This window comes from Crinia signifera, chromosome 1 (assembly GCF_055691185.1).
Source record: "Crinia signifera chromosome 1, ASM5569118v1, whole genome shotgun sequence".
In the NCBI taxonomy this organism is placed as follows: Eukaryota; Metazoa; Chordata; class Amphibia; order Anura; family Myobatrachidae; genus Crinia; species Crinia signifera.
Window position 1 is genome coordinate 138,147,113 of NC_139217.1, and position 21,951 is coordinate 138,169,063.

Here is a 21,951-nt window from a genome sequence, read left to right on the forward strand (position 1 = left end):
ACCAGTATTCACAATAAAATAACACTGTTTATAAAAGTAAGTCAAAATATCCAAAAAGAAAATTAATCCAACTCTTTGTTTTTTCAATACAACTTGCTACCTATGAGCTTCGGTTTAAAACCTTCTGTGGAATAATGTACAGTAATTAGTTTGATTGGTTCAGGTAACAGACAATGCTGTACAGCAGGGGTGGCCAAAGCTGTATTCAAGCTCTACCATCAGTTCATGTTTTTCAGGCAACCTGTGGATGTATAGTAGGAATGATGCAGCAGGTTTGAAAATGTGACAGTTAGTAATGACAACAGCTGTGCACCAGCTGGGTGATTTGGAAAACGTGGACTGTTGATAGATCTCAAGGAATGGTTTGACTATTCCGTCACAGCCTTAAGGGACCCATACACGGTCCGTTAAACGGATCCGTTCGGGTCTCAATTAGCACGCTTCGCATCGGATCGCATGCCTAGTGCATTCGGTGTGCACTGCGATCCGATCCGATTCGAAGTTTAGCTAGTACAAAAAGTATGTGCAGAACATACTTTTTGTACCGTACTATGTGATGCGCGGGAGCGCGCATCGCATAGTACTAAACGGACGGTCCGGGAACGGACCGTCTATGGGCGCCTTTACTCTCTTCAAACAGCATTTTGTGTTACCTTCTCTGCAGGTGTTAGATCTGTTCACGTTCCAGTCAGCGCTGGTTAACAATGATATAAGCAGCTTGGTAGTAATATCACATATACTGTACTGTAGTTTTAGTACTACTATTAGATGTACAGTATTTTACAGTATAACTGCACATTAGTTGTGAAAATTTGAAAACTGGAAAATGTAATCCTGACGATCATTTAGGCCTTGTTATTGTAATGGATATGTCTGTTAGGATAAGTACAGTGCATCATTATAAATTATGCAATTCCTTACTTTTATTGGTCTGCATATACAGTCCATAGGAGGATTTCTACAGGTTTTTTTTTAAATAAAATACTTTTTACAAATACAAATTTGTGAATTATCAGATTGATTTCACCCTTCTGAAATACAAAATATGTTAAAAAATAATTTTAGAATTATGAAATTATTTACATAATCCCTATATTAGTCTCTGTTCCAGTACATTTTACAATCTATGTGGTCTATGTACTAAGCCTTGGATGGCAATAAAGTGGATGGAGATAAAGCACCAGCCAACCAGCTACTGTCATTTTTAAAACACAACCTGTAACATGGCATTTAGGAGCTGATTGGCTGGACCTTATCACTGTTCACTTTATCTCTCTCCAAAGCTTAGTACATAGATGCCTATATTCCTTATCACATAGACACACTTAGGTTGATATTGGTAGTAGCCACTTAAAATAGGAGCACCCTGAGGAAATCTACAAAAACATAGACATACCATGCAACATCATGCAAACTCTACACAGATTAGGTTCTGGTTGGTATGAGAACCCTTACTCCATGTGAGGCAGCATATCTAACCACTGTAATGCATAACTGTCCAAAATATAGGAATTAGAACATAGAATTTATAGAATTTATTTTTATTACTTTAAACTTTTAAACTAATTTTTTTCTGAGCACACTTATGTTCACTGTGTCTTAAGATGGGTACACACTGGGTTATATATTGAGCGAATAATATATGATACATTGCTAGTGTGTTGGTGGGTGTACTGTATATGAATGATGTAATCACAAACATATAGCATAATACCCAATCAGATATCTCAGCACATGGGGTTAAAATTAGAGGAACGATATGGAACTGAGTTCCACAATGTGTTCTGGTAGGTGGAACTAGTTCCACCTTCACCATTGTAATTACAACAGAAAAGCCTGCCTCACCACCAATGTCAATAGAGGATGCAGGTGGTGCTAATGTCACTGACAAGCTGCAGCCACCGTCCCCTTCCTCAGGTCCCGATGACTCCATGTTTCTCCTCCACCTGCAGCTAGCCCCTCCTGGAACTCATACATAATGTATCTGTTGGACGTCATTTATCCCCTCCTCGGGTCCCAGCGGCTTCCTTTCCTTTCACGGCATATATGATGTCATGCTGTCTAAAGTGAAGAAGACCCACTAATAGGTGGGAGCACTGTGCATGCTAAATACAGTGTAAGGGGGCTGGAGGGACACAGTAAGGCAGAAAGCTACTGGAGGGACATAGGGCATGGAACTGCTGGAGGGACACATGCGGTGAGCTGCTGTAGTGACTGAGGCAGTGATGTTTATAAGGGGCAAAACAGTGGGCATTATAAATGGCATTACTAGTGTGGGCATTATGAGTATAAGGGGGACTGCTGTGAGCTTTATGTGTATAATTAGCACTACTCTTATCATTATGTAAACGTGGCACTACTATTGTGTATGAATTGTGCATAAGGGACACTGCTGTGTTGTATAACATGTATTAATGGCTATACTGAGTAAAAACATGAATGATGGGCACTACTGAGGACTGTAATGTGAATAAGGGGCACTACTGTGTGTTGTAACTTTAATAAGGGGTACTACTATGTCATGTAATATGACTAATGGGCACTTCATGTAGTGGAATGTGATACAATTTTGCTACTACTGTATGTGACATAATGTGAATTGGTGGTACTATTGTGTTTACCACACTCCTTCCTTGTGGGTCCACTGTCCCTTTATAAAGTGGGTCCCCTGTCCCGTTCTCGCTTTGCTCGACTTGAGCTCGGCAGTCGGGATTCAATATCCCGGCCACCGAGCGGCAAGAAAGGGGTGTGGCCGCGAGCTGAGGATGGAAATAGACGAGCTCCAGCCGGGAGCTCGCCTATTTCTGGCTTTTCTTGGCAGAATGAGCCTGACAGCTTGTGATGTCGGGCTCGTTCTGCGGAGAACCCCTGTTCAATGCTGTTGGGAAAGACAGCATTGAATAGGGCCCCGCAGCCATCTACCCCATCGGGAGATGGCTGCGAGAGCACGACTATCATTGAATACGCCCCATAGTGTTTAATGTTACTGTATAGTTTGGGGAATATTTATAGACTGAAGTACACCTACTCAATCTGTATTATACATATTTTATTTTCTCTGAGTTACATTAAGGGTTCTTTATCAGATATCCATAATACAGTAGTTTGTCAACAAAATAGCTTTATATACAGTATGTCACAGACCTTAGGAAGCCCAGGACACATACTGTAGGGGGGAATTTACTAAGGTAGGAGTTCTATTTCACATGGGGTATTGCTATGGGCAACCAATCTATCTTCTAATAGGTGTTGAATAAATAAGAAGTAGATTCTGATTGGTTGCCCATAACAGCATCCCATGTGAAATAGAAATCCAGTCTTAGTAAATTTCCCCCATTGAGGTAAATTTACTAAAATTGAATGGCTATGAATTAGGCACCCTCATTTGGGACTCCCAATTTGGAAATTTGCTAAATACAAAAACTGGCAGAGTTTGCTCAGATCCGAATGAAAAATCATGGTAAAACACACATGTATGAATCAATATATCATCTGCCTGTCGGAAGAATCTTCCATAGGCTTCATGTTCAGCAGTGTTCGGTGGCCGGCAAACTCGCCAGCCAAACACAAGTCGCATTTATTTTCTTCTATCGTGTTTATTACTCTGTTTTGTGTACCAATTTAGCAGTGAATAACTGTGCTTATCTTCTTGTTTTGAGCACTTTTATTCCAAGGGAATCCTAACAGTGATGTCATTGTCAGCTTGATAAATAGAAAACATTTAGATCAAATTTGAAAATGCTTCTGATGTTCGTCTTCATGCCATTTTCTTTTTTAGGCTTGTTCTCTTTTGGTAATTCCAAAATTCTGTCATTTGTTTCAGGACTAGAAGAGGCACTTGTGGTGACTTTTGTCTTTCTGGGTGAGATTGATGTGGTTTCCCACATCTGTACATGTCAGCAGTCTGATATAATAAGATTCTTAACAACAATCCCAAATGACACAAATGAGAGTGTACTTCGTTCGGCCTGACAAAGCCCGTATATTGGGAGACATGTATGGGACAAAAAGGAGATTAGCTGTGACCCACCACGTAATTAGATGAAGCTTGCACATTGTCATCAATGTTAGAATGTTCACATGTTGAATGTCGACAGTTGGAATATCAAGAAATGATTTTAGGGTTAGGGGTAGGCTGCCATTAGGGTTAGATTAGGATTAGGGTTCATTTGGAGTTAGAGTTACACTGCAGTTAGTGTTACAGTATATTAGGGTCAGGGTTAGTTTGCTCTGGGTTATTCCCAGATTTACATTTACGATGTTTCATTGTCGACATTATGAATTTAAACGTTACATGTCAACCTTCTGAGCATGTCAGTATTCTGAATGTCAACACAAAATAAATCATCTGATGAAAATCATTTTCAGAATATACTGAACTCAGTAAGGTGAATAAAATGCTGGCTTTACTTTAAAGAGACTGTACAAGACCAAGAATCACTTGGAAACAAACTATCACTTAACAGATCAAAGACATTGATAATATCTGAAGCTTGATTTCACTAAATGCAAACAGTGAATCAATTATTTATTTTACTGCTGTTTAATGGAGTTCACCTGTCAAATGTGACTCCACATTTCCAATTAAATGGCAAATTGGTGAGGGAAATTACTAGGCATGCACAGAGGGGTGTCAAATGTGCCAAAGCACCCTTGTCAGGTGTGCTGCTGCTAGTTTTGTTATTAAGCTTTTGCCATGCAACGTGGACTGGGATTTCTGTGCAGCAGGCACACCTGCACTGAATCCCTCATTATCTGACCCTTTATTAGGGTTTCTGACCAGCTGCTCCCTGCTGGTGATATTCCCTGTTCCTGTTTGGTTCTCAGTGAAGGGAGCATGTGCTTGTCACTGTGAAGTCCTTTGAGTTTTGTCTCCAGCCTGAGTTTCTAGCCGTGTGTCTGCAACATGGCTCCTGTCCTAGTCTGTTTGCCCTGTCAGCATCCTGTGCAGTCTGAGATCCGTGTCCCTGCAGTTCACTACCTTATCCCTCTGTAGTAGGGTCCAGTTCCTGCCCTTTCTCCTGGTACCGGCTTCTGGGTAACCTGACCAACACCAGTATAGAGATAAGTGGCCTTTGTTATCTAGGCATCAGTCCTTTCTGGTTGTTGCAGTTTGCAGGATTACACTGTGAGGAGTTATATGATCTCTATTTTGCACCTGCAAACAATTATTAGTACTGCTGAGGTAGCCGGTTCAGAGTTGTATCATCTTCCTGTACTACTGCATACATGGATCAAGTTTTTATGGTATTGTGTATTTTTTACCACATCTTCATGCATTGTTGCATTTATGGTAGCTTGATAAGATGCTGTGTCACTGCACCCTACTACAATACTCTCCTAAGTGATCCATTTAGGGGTCACTAGTCGTTCACATGTATGTTGGACTGCTGGAGGATTCCCCCTGTGGATGAGCAGTTGTACCACATTTTGTTTCCCATTTTGCGGGTTTTAGTTAGCTTTCCTCTTCTGCTCCGGAGGCGATGGGCACCTTGTTTCCTTGCAAAGTCCTGGTGGTACCAGGGTTGGGGTGAACCTAAATTACTCCTTTCGAACATGGCTATTATAGGTGAAGTCTTAGCTCTGTTGGTGCATATAACCTCTGGAGGAATTAACAGAGTCAGGGTTGGTATTGGGGCTCCTCCTCATCTCTGTGCTCCTGGTTATTGTCAGTTACTCTTGTCTGTCCTATGTCCCATGTCCAGTTTAGTTTATGTCATTTATTTATCCTTATCATCCAGCAACTGCTCCAGGTACCTTATATGCTATAGAACAGGGGTTAATCCTAACAACCCCCTAATGCTTAACACATCCACACCCCTTCGCTGCTGCGACTGCCGCATTCCACCTCTAATCCACAGCGGGCAGCACGCACATTCTGTCGGTGGCAGGCCCCTCCAAAAAAGGCCTTGGAGGAGACAGACACTAGAGGTCCAGGAGGTGAGGCCACTGCCGAAAAGAATGTGTGGCCCTCTGTGGGTTGGAGGCTGGACACGGCGGTCAGGGGAGCAGGGTGCACCATTAGGAACTCCCTGCACAATGAGCATGTATCCCCTCCGCACCCTGGAAACGAGCATGTAAGGACCCTTACAGAGTCAGGGTTGGTATTGGGGCTCCTCCTCACCTCTGTGCTCCTGGTTATTGTCAGTTACTCTTGTCTGTCCTATGTCCCATGTCCAGTTTAGTTTATGTCATTTATTTATCCTTATCATCCAGCAACTGCTCCAGGTACCTTATATGCTATAGAACAGGGGTTAATCCTAACAACCCCCTAATGCTTAACACATCCACACCCCTTCGCTGCTGCGACTGCCGCATCCCACCTCTAATCCACAGCGGGCAGCACGCACATTCTGTCGGTGGCAGGCCCCTCCAAAAAAGGCCTTGGAGGAGACAGACACTAGAGGTACAGGAGGCGAGGCCACTGCCGAAAAGAATGTGTGGCCCTCTGTGGGTTTAAGGCTGGACACAGCGGTCAGGGGAGCAGGGTGCACCATTAGGAACTCCCTGCACAATGAGCATGTATCCCCTCCGCACCCTGGAAACGAGCATGTAAGGACCCTTGGCAATGAGTATGTAAGTTCCTTTGGCAATGAGCATGCAAGTCCACTTGGCAATGAGCATGCAACCCCTCTCCCTAACAACAAGTACATAACTCTACCCTGGCAAAGAACATATAACCCCATCTTTCAACAAACATGTAATCCCCCGTTTCTGTGGCATTGAGCATGTATCTCTCCCTAGCAACTGTTTTTTATTTACCATGATCTTGTCATAATTTGCACTTACAGTAGTAAATCGTTATTTTCTTAGTTTTTTTTTGCTCATCTATGTATTGTCAGGCACTCTGAAACCCTAGTGGCACCATGTAAATAAACAATAATAATAATGTAGGTAAGTTTACTTATGTGAGGCATTATGGTGTGTAGTAAAATGTGTAATTGGCATTACGTTATGTGGCGTTATGTGTTATGGGTATTACAGTATGTGGTATTATGTGTAATGGGCATTACAGTGCATGGCATAATGTTTAATGGCCAATAAGATGTGTGGCATTATGTTTAATGGGCATTACGGTATGTGGCATTATGTTTAAAGAGCACTAGTATGTGTTGCATTATGTGTAGTGGGCATTATGGTGTGTGTCATAATGTATAATGGGCATTACAGTGTAAATTGTTGAAGCGTGCCTTCAGCGCGCATTGTTCCTATTTCTAGTGTGTATGGGGGGGGGGGGAGTCATTCTGAAGCCCATATACTGCCCAGTAGGCAGTGATAGCCATGTGCAGTAGGCAGTGATAGGCACAACCAGTAGGTGGTGATGGACATGCCCCTCCAATGGTGCACCCCCCAAGAAAATAGGCTGCGCACACCTGTGTCAATTAGGTTTTTAAGTTTAAATATCTTAATAACTTAACACATGGAGACACAGACAACCGCCTATTATACAGTACTCCTACCTTCTCAAGGGTCCTGTAGTAGTGCAAAGGGGGATTAATATTGTTTGCTATTGTGCCTACAGCATACCTAACAGAAGCCTATTCATTGTTCCTGCTGGTCATGGCCATCATGTTTATAATTTTTTGACACAGAATGTCATCTATATCTGGTGAAAACTTTTGTCAACTTCTTTACCATTTAGTTGTTCATACTAGCTGTTCAGTTGGCTGGTCTGATGAAAAAGTTGGCAACATCCTGTATGTCCAGATTTATTTCTGGACTGTGATCAGGGGCGTATCTAGAATTTTGTTGGCCCCTTAGCAATATCTTGAAAGGGCCTCGCAATTGGCACTGATGGGTAAAACACACATATTGTGTTCACACTTCTACACTGTGCTCCCAATTCACATTACACACCCCAATGAGCGTCAAATTTACATAAAACTTTCCAATGTGCCTCTACTGTTCCCCCAAATCACATTTTAATCACCACTGTGCCCCCAAATACTCCCCACTGTGTACCCAAATTATTTCATATACCTCACACTTCCCTTTTTACCCTGTTCCAAGTGCTTATAATGGAGTAGCAGTTTTAGTGAAGTTCTTTATGTCTCAAGTTGCTTTTTTTTCCATTTTATTGTATACATTCCTTAGTGATTACATCTAGTAGGAATTTCTATTGTAATGTACTTTATTGGATCTTGAGATGAAGGCCTTTAAGGAATCATCAGAGAAGCTCTTCCCAAATCAGGTGCTACAGGGTAAGTAGCTCATATAAATCTACAGAGCCACAATGAGAGATTCCCCAAAAAGGATATATATTCCGTTTAATGACTGGAATTACTATTCTCTAGTTTTAATATAGAGACAAGCTTAAAGTTAATTCCGTGGCAGCATTACAGTTGGTATAACCCAGTGCAGGTACACAAAAGAGACAGGTCCTTATGGTCAAAAGGCCACACCCCTCTGATGTTTTGGGTAAAGTGACCTCTTTATATCCCCATTCTCATTCTGTTGTTGACTGGCCCAGCGCTCGGTCAGTTGCTGATTAGCCCAAAGCCTCTCCCAACACACAGTGGTCATCCAAAGCTGTACTGCTAGTTGTTGTTACTGCTCATATGGGGGGTTATTCTAGTTCATTCTTTCTGACAAAATCCTTCTTAGATGGACAAAACCATGTGCACTGCGGGTGGGGCAGATGTAACTTGTGCAGAGATAATTAGATTTGGGTGGGGTTTTACTTCAAAGTGAGATCTATATTGCAGTGTAAAATAAAGCAGTCAGTATTTTCCCTGCACAGAAACAAAATAACTCACCCAAATCTAATTCTATCTGCACATGTTACATCTGCCCCCCTGCAGTGCACATGGTTTTGTCCATCTAAGAAGGATTTTGTCAGAAAGAATGAACTAGAATAAACCCCATGGTGACATCCAGTTCAGCCCACAATCCATAGTAATGCCAGTAGGTGTATTTGGTGAAAGCAGCGTTTCAACTGCTATTGCTGTTACAATAATATTAGTAAATTAGATTTAAATGTTACATTCTAAATTAAAAAAATGTAATTACTTAATTTAGAAATGTATTATTGCAAGTAGTACAACTATTCTGTAGAAAAAAAAACATGTAATAGCATTACCAGTATACAGCACCAGTATACAGTATATTATCAGCAGCAGTGACATCATTTATTTTATGTATTTATTTCTTATATAGCGCGGCGTATTCCATTGTGCTTTACAATTGTATGATTGATAATCACATATAAAGTAGAAAAAGGTCTAAATCTATTAATTATATGTTGCATATCAGCAAAAGGAAACAAATTTGAGTTTAAACAAACAGTCAGAGCACTATCTAATTCCCTACGAAATCTTAAAAGCAGCTGTAACTACTCAGTGGTCCAAAAACTACACAGAGAAGCAATTTGCATAGGAGCTGTCCAGCACATGTCACAATTCAGGAACAAGGGCAAGTGTGCTGCAACATAAGGCTGACAGTTTGGGCCATTGCAAATCCAGGAAGCTGACACGAGCATCAATCTTTGCAAAAAAGTAAATATAAATAAGCTATGAAATGGAAAAAAAAAGAAAAAATACTTTTCATATGGCTTTTTTTATGCGCAAATATTGCAATAATGTTTATTTAATTTATAATATTTTACTATTTCTTTTTATGGCAAATGTAATTGATATGTGTGAAAAACTAGTTAACTCATAGAATGACTAGGAATGCATTGATCGCTAAATAAGTAATTTACTCATACTGCAGTTTTTGTCATAAAAATCATTTGGATGAGCTGCGCTCGCCTAGAGATCAGGTAGTTTTTGGACGCTGCTGTGTAGTTTTAGGACACCCCCTTCCTCAATAGTACTAGTATAGTATTTGATCTCCTAGTGCAATAATTATAAAAGTAAAAATAAAAAATATTAATTAATCTGAGGGTTGCTAATGCCAGTATACAAAATTAAAAAAGATAGAACATTTCATATGGAACATTTAACATATCTTCATGTGTCTATTTATTAAAAGCAGCGAGCCACCGAGTCTGAAGCATGGTGAGCGTAGTGAGCACTGTGAGGGGGCGCGGAATACATGTAAAGTAATCCGTGGCTCCCTGCGCTTGCCATGCTTCAGGCTCGGTGGCTCGCTGCGCTCGCCACACTATATATATGATCAACTCCATGCCAATGTGGATAGTGGGGGCATGAAAAGGTCAGAGGACGCGTTCCGCTGCCGTTCGCCACGCTTCGGGGATAGTGGTGGTGTTTTAGGAACACATTCACACTTGCAAAATCCTACAGCTGACACAGTAATGATGATATGTGTTAACTAAGAACTGTAAATTTACTTAAATAATTTAAAAAGAATAACGATAATAATAATAACAATTAATCAATTCAAAACAGTAAAACATTAATTAATAACAAAGAATCACAGTAGCCACTGTAAATCGTAGTGCCTGGCTCTACATTCTCCAGAATAGCCGCCATCAAAGTGCTTGCATCACATCTTGGCACCCTGGTGAGGAAGCACTGTCCCGTTTCTCTACAAATTCCCCCCAAATCCCACTGCTGTGGGAACATACGGCCGACATTACTTTTCCTCCTGACGAACATGCTCTCATCGACCTCCACAATGTGGCCTGGACCGCCAATACAGCGCTGTGGCTGCGCCATGAGGTCCATCGTACACGCCTCCCGCATCTATCTGTTGTACAAAAAAGCCCTCTTTTTGGAAATGTCCAGCTGTTGCTGACAGTACTCAATAGATGTCAGCTCCTGGGCCCATGAGTATATAAAGTGCACCAGGGTGACAAACGATAAGCGGCACCCTGGAAACCAGTGGGCCGCTCTGAGGCTCACCTTCAGCCGGCACACTTTTACATGGCAGCGCCACATACATTCCTTCACAGAAAGGCGGATTATGTGGCCATTTGCGCAATTCTGTGCCACCGGAAGGAGATTGTGTCCTTGAAAAAAGGCGATAGCCTCCTCCTCCGTCTGAGGCAGCGTAAACATAGTCATAGATGCAGCCATCTCAATAACTTTCAATAAATCACCAATAAATCACCAGCAGCTCTGAGGTATGCTTCTTCTCCTGACAGAATATCACCACAGAGTGATTTCTGAGAGGATCTGACAGGGGGCGGGAATGACAGGGATCAGGAACGGGAAAATCGCATCGCATTTCATGGCATGCTACTATAACGTAATGCGATTCGATTTCCCTACGTTCACGTACGTAAGAAAACTGGGCGCCTTACTAGGAAACAAGTACCCAAAATAACTATAAGTAGACTTTATATCCAAGTCAATAGACTTATGTTAGGCAATGAAACACCAAATTTTATTGTTTGAGACTTGACCCTTCATTGAGAGTCGCGGATGTCTATGACTGGGGAACCAGGAAGTATCAGCTCTTGCAAATTCCGACTGGAAGCATATTTCAGATCGACCCCTTACTTTGTAAACTGAAGGTGAGTAAGGGTCCTCTACGATAATCCACCATAGAGATAGGAGGATAGTTGATCTGCCAGCATGCAGCTGTGAGAGCGGATATCAGTGTGGCAGCGCTATTCCACCAATGCGTTTCTCTTAGGGATGGCTATTGATAGATATCCTTGATGATGTGAAACCATCTGTAAGGGAACCATCTGTGGTTTCACCCACAATGGGCACCTCTGCGTTTGGTGTTCAATAAGTTGCGGGTCGATAAGCCTATGAGGTTGGGGCTTCATAGTTGTTGAGGATGGAGCAAGGGTCTCTGCCCAACACCTTGGAGAAAAGAAAATTAGCACTGTATAATGTACGGTGGGAAACCATTTGCTTCGCCCCTTATCAATGGTAAAGATATAGTAGTCACCATTGGTCATTGTTCATCAATGACTTCAACTCATTGATGTTCGATGACCATTGCTGATTTTTTCCTGCCATGCAGGCTTTGTCAATATATCTGAATATATGGACAATAGTTTAGTTTAGTAGCATTTTGTAGCATCATCTTTAAAAAAAAATTGTGCTAACTCTCTCCAATAAGTAACTATTGGGGAAGGGAGTGTCCCAGAAGTATGCAGAAGCATCCATTAAATACCAGATCTCTATATGAAGACAGTACATCCCGTTTATTTCTAACTGCAGCATGAGCAAATCAACTACTGTATTTAGGTATTACGGTACCTGTACTGTAAACACATTGCATCATACATAAAGTTTTAAAATATGCCATCATACTGTATGTAACTTTTTAGATTTGTAATATACAAAATTAGGTGCAGGTGAAATTCTTATATCCATGTAAGCCTGTATGAAGACACAAACTTTATATGCAGATTTCCCAATAATAAAACATCATAATAAAAACAATGAGAATATCTAGTTTATAAAGACATGATACTGTGAAAAAGAATAGAGAGCAAAATAAAACAGCAAGAAAATTCTGGGTTTTTGTTTTAACAAACAAACATTTTTTTTATGTCCATTAATCACACTAATGTGAAGTGGAAACGGCAGCTGTACACTGTCCTGGGATCCCTGTCATGTTTTCTAAGGACACAGATTGATCATAGTGTCTACATTGGAGAGTTTACAAGTCATTTCTGGATTGCATTAGCATACTTTTGTGGTTAGCAAGTAGAAATAAACATTTACAAAGTGCAGTATGACCAGAAATGCTTCAAAAAGCTCAATAATTTTTTTCTGCAAGTCCAAATAAAAGTATGTATTACTGTTTGTGTGTGAACAGTAAGGCGCCAGTTCAGCCGTATTACACAATACTTCATTTCCCGAAATAAATAATTTGGCTTATTATGTTGAAAAAAAAATTGATAATAAAGGAGGCACCTAATAGTGTCTAGTAAGTAAATGATAATAAAACACCAACAGACAGATGCACCTAGCCTTGGGGAGTGTTAAAGTGGATGGAGATAACCAACCAAACAGCAACTTAACTGCAGTGTTCCAGGCTGTGTTAAAAAAAAGACAGTTAGGAACTGATTAGCATTAGCTGGTAATTTATCTCTCTTATAATTTATTTATTTATTAATAATTTTTTATATAGTGTACACATATTCCACAGCACTTTACAGAGAATAGTTTAACATTCACATCAGTCCCTGCCCCAGTGGAGCTTACAATCTATATTACCTACCACATGTACACACACACGCATTCATTCTAGGGTCATTTTTGTTGGAAGCCAATTAGCCTATCAGTATATTTTTGGATTGTGGGAGGAAACCGGAATACCCGCGGGGCCAAGGAGGGGATCGAACCCATGACTTCGGTGCTCACTCTCCAAGGCTTAGTACATCTGGGGCCTTATTCTGGTTGACTCGGTATACATATACACACTCACAGTGTGTATATATATATATATATATATATATATAAATATATATACAGGCAGAAGGTCCCCCACTCACATCCAGAAGCGTTTAGGTAGCTGGGGTGCACCATTTAAGTAATCCTGTCCAGACAACCAAATATATGCAAAGTGCTTAATGAAAAGCCAGGGCACTCACCTTAGTAGTCACAGTCAGCTCTTTTTAATGCAGTAAAAAAATGTTGTCGATGTTTCGACCCTCTAGGGGCCTTTGTCAAGACAGCTCTCACATATTCACGGGCAAAGCAGGCAGAAAGATTACTCTTTCTGCCTGTTTTTGAGCTAGTCAGGCAAATTTACTCAGGCAGCATGGCAACACTTACAGGAGATCTCCTGTAAGTGTTGCCATGCTGCTTGAGTAAATTTGCCTGACTAGCTAAAAAGCTTTAATGCATATCATGCTCTTTCTTTTTAAATATTTTTTTATTAACATGTAATATAACAGAGTTGTCACCCATTGGATTTATGGCTCCATTTTCAATTACACAATTTAATTTAACATATATATAATGACACAGATGTTGAAAAAAAAAAGTCAGTAAACTTATTTATAAAGAAAAATTAATAGTTAATGGTTGCACAAGAACACAGAGCTAAATTGGCTACAGCCAGTAATACATCTTTAAATAATGGTGCTGGATTGTTCAGTAATATACCCTCCCTTTAACTGGCCTCCCACTGACCATCCCTGAGATGGAGACCAAGTCCTTCACTGGGAAAGTGACAAACTCACAACACTCAAAGGGGAAATGCCACTCATGCACTCTTACATATGGCCAATAAGAAGAACTACATTCTGTAGGCTTGAGCTACATCTTCTGGAAAAAGAAACTTATGAAATTACAACTAAACTAAAACGATCCTAGCACATAGTGCTTTGTTGATATGGGGGTGGGAAAAGAGGGGAAATTGATGTTCTCGCAGTTTATTTATACATTTTGCTAAAACCCCTCCAGTAACAGACTAAGGGCCGGATTCTCTAAGGTTCAAAAGTGATAAAATGGAGAGTGATAAACAGCCAGCCAATCAGCTCCTACCTGCCATGTCACAGACTGTGTTTGAAATATGTCAGGCAGGAGCTGATTGGCTGGCTGTTTATCACTCTATAGTGACTATATAGACTATATAGTCTAAATCTCATCTGGATGTCATGCAGATTGTACAAGTGTGTACACAGCATTAGTTTCACCAGAGAAGGTAATATTTTCCTGGTCACAACTTTCCTGTAAAGAGTTAAAGAAAATCTGTCCAGCCTCAGAGAAAGTGCTGTGCAGTTAGGTAAGAGAGCCTGGTTCAGTGCAAAGCCAGTATAGGGTCTCTGAGGTGTGCTTGGGGGGAGAAAATGATGTGCTCTCAAGCACTCAGCTCCGGCCAAGGTTCTCGGACCTTCACAGCCACAGCTGGCAATTAGTCTGATTTCAAAAGCAGTGATTTAAACCCTGCTGCACAGGGTGCTGATGCCAAAAAAGTGGCCAGTTCATAGGCCCCAAGTATTGTAGCACCTTGGACTTGGACTGTTAGTGACATGAGGCACTGAGACACCGTGCAAAATTTTTTTTTTGTGAAGTTTGTTTGATGTGAAGTTAGTTTGCTACATGTATGCATTAAATACTTGCACAAACACTGAATACTGCCTGCTGAGTCCTGACTTGACTGTAACCATTTTACAATATCTTTTTAACAAACAGTTAATTTCCCTAACATGGCACAAAAAGGAGTTTTCTGAACTGCAGCCACCTGGCTCACACTTTCTAATTACTTTCCATGCAAAATTAAAAAAGTTAAATTTGCAGCCTTTGCAAGATTTTTTTTAGCCTTTATTTTGCATTTCAGCAAATGTTATATATTTAGCTGCAATAAAATGTATATTTTCAGTTTCTATTACTTTAACTATTTAAAAATAAGCTTATTCTGCGATATGGTAGTTGAGGCCAGATTATCCTATTAAATAAATCACCACAAAGCAGTGGAGCAGCTTTCTGAGCTATTGAGAGCTTGCTAAATTTATTGGGTCATTTTGTTGCTAGCCTGCCACTGCATTATTAAGACAAAGGAAACATTTTTCTTGGGTTTTGGCTCACATAAAGTTTGGTTACTTGAAACAGTGAGGCAATCAAAAAGTGCGGTGTCAGTTATGTGCCAGTTTCCAACTCATCTGACATCCAAACCATTTTCCAACATAAAAAAGAGATTTCCGCAAATGTAATAGTCCCAAAACAACAAGAAGAGAGACAGCTAATCAGTATTTTTGAATGTGTGCAGACATTATAAAGGGACAGAAAGTACTTATCAGGGCAAAAATAGGGCAATTCTAGGGCAAGGTAGATTTCTGCATAACATATAGCTGGAAATATTACATTGATGACTAGGGAGGTTTTAATCATTGATAAAGTAAATAGAACAACCACATCACCTTAGAGCAGGCATGTCCAAACTATGGCCCTCCAGCTGTTGTGAAACTACACATCCCAGCATGCCTTGCCATAGTTTTAGCATCCCCTAGAAGCAAAACTGTGGCAAGGCATGATGGGACTTGTAGTTTCACAACAGCTGGAGGGCCATAGCTTGGACATGCCTACATAGCTTGGACATGGAAACTACTGAGGAAGAGAGGGATCTAGGTGTCACTATTTCAGGGGACTTAAAGGCAGGTAGGCAATGTAACAAAGCAGTGCAAGGCAAGTCAGATGCTTGGTTGCATAGGGAGAGGTATCAGCAGTAGAAAGAAAGAAGTAATAATGCCACTGTATAGGTCATTGGTACGACCTCATCTAGAGTATTGTGTTCAGTTCTGGAGGCCATATCTCCAGAAGGATATAAATACATTAGAGACTGTACAAAGAAGGGCAACTAAAATGGTGCATGGCCTACATCACAAAACGTACCAGGAAAGACTAAAAGATCTTAATATGTATACTTTAGAGCAGAGAAGGGAAAGAGGGGACATGATAGAAACTTTCAAATATATCAAGGGTTTTAACAAGGTACAGGTGGGAGACATTCTTCACAGGAAGAGGAGCAACAGAACACGAGGACATGCACTGAAACTAGAGGGAGGAAGATTCAGGGGAAATTTGAGGAAGAATTACTTCACAGAAAGAGTAGTAGATAAGTGGAATAGCCTCCCATCAGAGGTGGTAGAGGCAAATACAGTAGTACAATTTAAACATGCTTGGGATAGGCATATTGATATCCTTACAAAAAAATAAGGATCAAATATGGTTTGAGGTAACATGTTTAAAAAAGGGGCAGACTAGATGGGCCAAGTGGTTCTTATCTGCCGTCAAATTCTATGTTTCTATGTTTCTATGCCTGCCTTAGAGAGACCCTGGGCCTTGATTAATGTAGTTCTTAATCTTTTAGCAATGATGCTGTAACAATTATCCTATATGTTATACATTTTTCTGCAAACTAGCTTAAACTCTTATTAAATACTGTCAGTAAATGAGAAAACAGATTATTATCTGCTTTCATTTACTGTAGCAATATTTATTACAGTGTCCTGACCCCGTATTATTTTTGTTTGCAGTTGGCTTGACTAAAAGAGATTAAAAAAAAAGAAGGATTGAGTTTTCATCTGCTGACTTGGGTAAATTCCTAGATAGCACTCAATCAATTGAAGTCTTTCTGCAAGTATATATTTATGCTCATCTCCAAGGCTGAAATTAAATAAGGAATTAAAATGTACAATTTTAGTGCTATAATGAGGAGCCAAAGCTATCTCTAGGTAATTATAGAATCTGGAGTATTGCTTAAAAACAAATCAGGCTTTAGAAGAGTGCAGTGGGAAAATATCAAATAAAAATATTCATAAAATATGTAAAAATGAATCAGATGTGATTTTTGTTTTCCAAAGCCATGGTCATATTTTTTAAACACTGTATCATAGAATTCTATTATTATATTGTAATGATAAATATTTAGAAATACCACAATCTTGTCTGAAGTTAGCTCCGTCTACAGAATACTATGAAGGATTGAAATTTAATTGAAAACTATTGTGGTTTAAGATATGAAAAATAATTATCAAAAGAGGACCCACAGGCATAGAGTCAACCATTCTTAAAAAGTGTTAAAGATCTTTCCAATCAATTAGTCAATCAAGTCAATCTAGTTAGCATTTATCAAGTTATTTCTACAAAGTAAAAGCTAACTGGTTGCTGTGGCAACTTTACTGCCTTCTTCACTGTAAAGGATAGATCAGTTTGATTTCCATTGTGATTGTCTTGGCCTGTAAGCAAGGTCTGACACTTAAGGGCTTAGTTTGGGGATGATAAATCAAAAAATAACCTGCCTTATCACAGTATATCATTGCGATTTGCAGTGTGTTTTTCAGTTCTAATTATAATAGTACATATGCCAGCACATGGCCTCTCATCAGAGCCTATGCCAATGAAGAGTGAAAAGTAAGTAATAACTTAAATGCTACTGGGTGCACAATTTGCATATACTACCTTGATTTTCATTATGAGATCATTGCTTTTACAAAGAACTTCACAGGAGTTTACTTGTGGAGGAGCAACAATCATGTGTGAAGTAGTTCCAAAAATAAATTGAAGTTATTGAAGTGAGTTTTTTTTAAAATAGGATCATGTACATTTTCCATGGCTTTCCTTGCCAGTCATTTTAATTTTCAAAAAGGACTTAAATATTGGACCAGTGGATCTTACCATATTGTTAGTCACAACAACCTGATTTGGCCTTAATGTTCAGTAGATGTGCTTACCAAGGAGCATAATCTAATACTGTGTACATATTATAGCAATCCTCTTTTAACTTTCTCATAGTTGCACCATTATAAATGATAAATTACACTTCAACAAATTAGTTCACAGGAGTTTCAAGATAGTGTGTACATGTTCACCAAATCAAATAGTTTTTATTTGTTATTATTGTACACCAAATACTTTATTTACTAAATACTTTGCACCAGGGCCAATCTGCTAAAACACTCTGGAAGAGAAGCAATTACATATATACCAAAAGACTTAATTGACATCACATTTAGCAGTATACTGTAATTGAGATTAATATTGGCAGAATAACCTGTTTGACGTATTTTAGATTGCATGCTCTTTTGTAAGCTATATTTTGATATACAGGTTGAGTATCTCTTATCAGAAATGCTCGGGACCAGGAACATTTCATATATATAAACCAAACTACACCAACATACATATCTTCTCTTATCTCAAAATATCATCCAACACGACCTCTACTCTCCTCCCAAGACCTGCGTCTCTCATCCACACTCATTACTCGCTCCCATTCCCACCTGCAGGACTTTCTTCGGGCTGCACCCACTCTGTGGAATGCCCTCCCAAGCACAATAAGACTCTCCTCCAGTCTCCAAACCTATAAGCGTTCCCTAAAAACTCATCTCTTCAGGCAAGCTTATCAAATTCCAGAACCAGTCATAGAACCTTGCATTCTGGTGGAATCAATGCAATAAAGAATACAGTATCTATCCTTATGTATCAATGCCTATTTCCCTATAGATTGTAATCTTGCGAGCAGGGCCCTCCTACATTTTGATTGTCTGTAAATACCCTGTTTTGTTGTATCACTGTCCCCTTTGTAAAGCGCAAGGGAATATGCTGCGCTATATAAGAAACTGTTAATAAATAATAAATAATAAATAAATATAGGGGAATATTCTGGATTTCCGAATATCTTTTTTTTTTCATACTCACCTCTGGTGTTCCCAGTTGACCGACGGCATCCTCCGGGGTCCACTATGTCCATTTTTCTTTATGCATTGTGCGGGTGCGCTGGTGACATGATGTCACCGTCGCACCTGTGCAATGCATCATGGGAACCAGGGATGCCTCTGAAGAAGGATTCTGCAGACGCCAGGGTCCAGGTGATTGTGAAAAATAAAAAATTGGGGGCGGAGGGGTTTAAAAAAAAACTAATAAGATATATATTTATAAACGTGAAAAAATAAAGTTGTAATAATTCCATGAAAATTGTTATTAGCTGATATAAACATTATATTTTTTCAGTATATTTATTTTTTATATACAGTGAATGAATTGAAAATAGAAATTATTTTTGCTCTAAATTGCTATGAACGCTAACTTTAGTATAGAAACATAAAATCAAGAATCAAATGACTTTACAAACTCATACATGAATAGTTATACCTGGTTAACCATCTCAGCAAACATTTTGGAATTGTTCAAATTATCAATATATTAATTACTTCTAATCCTTAAAGAGTTAAGAAGCTTTGAGTAAACTTACCGTATAAACCACATCTGTACTCTAACTCATTATGTCAGTAAAAAGTGTACTTAGGAGCATAAAATATATGATTGGTCTGTTCCTGGAAAATATTTAAAAACAGCATTGTAGAAATATATTTCTCTTGATACTGGCAAAATTTGTCTTACCCTTAGGCTTTCTCGTAATATGATAAGCCACTTGAAAGTATAATTTGAAAAGCCCATAATCCTCAAAAGGAAAGAAAATTATATTTTTCCAAGATAAACTATAGAAAGGGAACAAAATGACTTTAAATTTCAAACTTAACAGAAAAATGGCAATGTGCAAGAAATAGGGATCATTCTGAGGCAGCTAAGAAACACTTGTCTCTATTGATCATGGACATGGAGGAATTAACATAAAAGCTAAAAAATGGTAACGGAAGAAATTATTTATACTGTACACTTCAACGCCCATGAATATAACATATTTATTATAGAGACTGACATTTATCAACTTGCATCTTAAGCATGAACACAAAGGAAAGGAGTCACAGATTTAATTGCAAATGGTCAAAAATGGAAAACTACCTTTAACTAAAACACAAACAAGCAATAAAAACATTTTTTTTTCAACATGGGCAGGCGGTACACAAACACATACAGAAATACATACAAAAATTATCGGAGAGGGCACCATGACATTGATAGAGAGGAGAGATTGTGTCACAGGCATAGCCCGCCAGAAAAAGTGAGTGTGGCCTAGAAGCAAAGGAATGAGTTCAAAGAGAATGTCCAACTTCCTCATCCTCGTTTTCATCACTCTTCTGTATAAGCTCTGGAGTCCCTGTTAAAGTCCCCTCTTCCCATTCTTGGCCACTATTCTCACACAAAACACTGCTCAGTTTCTTAAACTTAGACTGATGCCAGGGAGAGGTTGACAAAGGAAGGCTTTGGGAGATGCCAGATATGTGGGTGACAAAGAGTATTACTAGTAGGGCAGTGGATTACAGATAAGGGGCATTGACAGTTAGATATAGTGGGAGGCCAGCAATGGGTGATGCCAGAGAATTTGTGACTGGGGAAGCAGTTGGCAATACCTGGGGAGGCAGTGGGTGACATAGAGGATGATGGGGCATGGAGTGGGTGACAGGGAGAGATAATGGGGAGAAATTATAAGAGACAGAGAGGCAGTGGGTGACAGGGATAGGAACAGGATGACACGAAACGGTGATGGGGAGAGGTAATGGGTAATATATCCTGTTAAAAGCATTGGGATAGGTGGAAGGAGGGCCAGTGAGATGGTTTGGGGAGGGTGAAATACTATACTAGACTGGACAAGGCAGAAGACTGACCCTGATGACTGCAAAAGAAAGACTTGATGCAGATCCTATTACCAGATCCAATGTGCAGCTGTTCTTATTTGTTGCTTGTGACCCTGTTGACTGACTTGGGGGAGGGGGGTTCTTGCTGAGGGGTAGGTAGATGGGGCAGTCGGCTGGTTAAGGGAGAGAAGAGTGGGATGCTAGGCTGGCAGGGTGGAAGACACTGGAATAGGGGAGTCAGTGAGGTGGGGGTCACTGGACTGAACGGGGGACACTATGAAAGGGGGGTACTGTATAGAATGAGAATAAATAGTGGAATAGGTGGGAAATAGACTGAAATTATGGAACACTTGACTGAACAAGGAGGAATCAATAAGACTTGACTGACTAGCAGATCCAGCAATTATGGGGACACTGAGCTGGAAAAAGGGTCATACACTGGGTTAGGAGCTCTCACAGCAGAAACCTGAACATCTTTTCCTCCATCTGCCATCCATCCATAATCTGTGCAATGCTAGCACTGTGCAGGAATCTGTTTACCAGCTGCTGGTCCATCTCACCCACTGCCCATTCCATCACTTTTTACTGTGCCAGGACCTGATGATCAGCAGCTCTGGCCCCCTTTGTATCCTCTGTCTCTGTCCTACACTCTGACATATGCATGGTGCAGCTGCTTCTAGAGAAGAGCATGGAAGCATTGTCACGCGGAGAGCCAGCAGCCTCATGGCTAGTATAGCCAGTGTGCCTAGAGTGTTGCTGCTGCACTTAGGCCCTTATTCTAGTTGATTCAGTCGGATGCGTATTTTCGGACAGGAACCGAGTGTTGTTAGCCCCAGTGGCGGATTCAGGGGGGGGCACCCGGGCACGTGCCCCCCCTGTCATTCATTTTGTAGATGAGGACCAGGGCTTTCCAACGAGCCCAGCCCCGTGTCTCTAGCCCCCCGGGAACCGGAGATATCACCTGGCAAAGCTGTAACATTTTTTCCCCATAGGATAATATGGGACCCGTCAATTCCGACCCCCACCTAGTTCCGATGGCTGCCAGTTCCCACCCTGGCATCACAGGAGCTTGTGGTTGATGTCATTCAATTTCGAAT